We start from the raw sequence: 658 nt of genomic DNA on the forward strand, positions 1-658 counted from the left end.
CGGCCCCAGGCCGGGCCAGGGGGCCAGCCGGCTCCTCAGACCGGCGGGCTCCATAGAGCTGGCTGCGGCATGGGCAGGGGATGGCAGCGTTTCCACGGGGGACGTGTCTGGCGGGTGGCTCCACGCCCTGCGCTGTGCTTGCCAGCCCAGAAGGCGCTGGGGCTCGGCCCGGTGCAGGCAGCCAGAGCCCCAGCCCAGTGAGGTGCTGCCCGCAGAGGCCCCGGCAGGGAGGAGCAGGACTGGGCAGCCTTGGCAGCAGGTGGGGAGGGGGCCCGCAGCCTAGGGACAAGGGCCATGCTCCATCTTCAGCCTCCCCCAGCTTATGGGCAGCTCTGGCCCCACAGCTGGGCTCCAGCTCCCCTTCCGTCTCGTCATGCCCAGGGCTGCCCGGGGGCCCTGGGGCCCCCCAGGAGCAGTCCAGCAGCAAGGACGGGCAGCCAGCAAAGTGGGCACACCAGTGATTTCAGCACCCACGTGGTCCGTGCTTGGAGCACGGGGATGGCGCTGGTGCGAACCTGCCCTGGGCACTGCAGCCCCCAGCACAGCTGGCAGGGCCGCCTGGTTGTGGCCTGTCCTAGCACAGCAGCTGCCCGCCATCCTGCTGCTGGGGAAGGGGGTACGCCAGCGCTGCCGGCAGCACTCTGCGCCCGGGCTGCGC

The sequence above is a fragment of the Phaethon lepturus genome, unplaced genomic scaffold, assembly GCF_000687285.1.
Source record: "Phaethon lepturus isolate BGI_N335 unplaced genomic scaffold, ASM68728v1 scaffold25374, whole genome shotgun sequence".
In the NCBI taxonomy this organism is placed as follows: Eukaryota; Metazoa; Chordata; class Aves; order Phaethontiformes; family Phaethontidae; genus Phaethon; species Phaethon lepturus.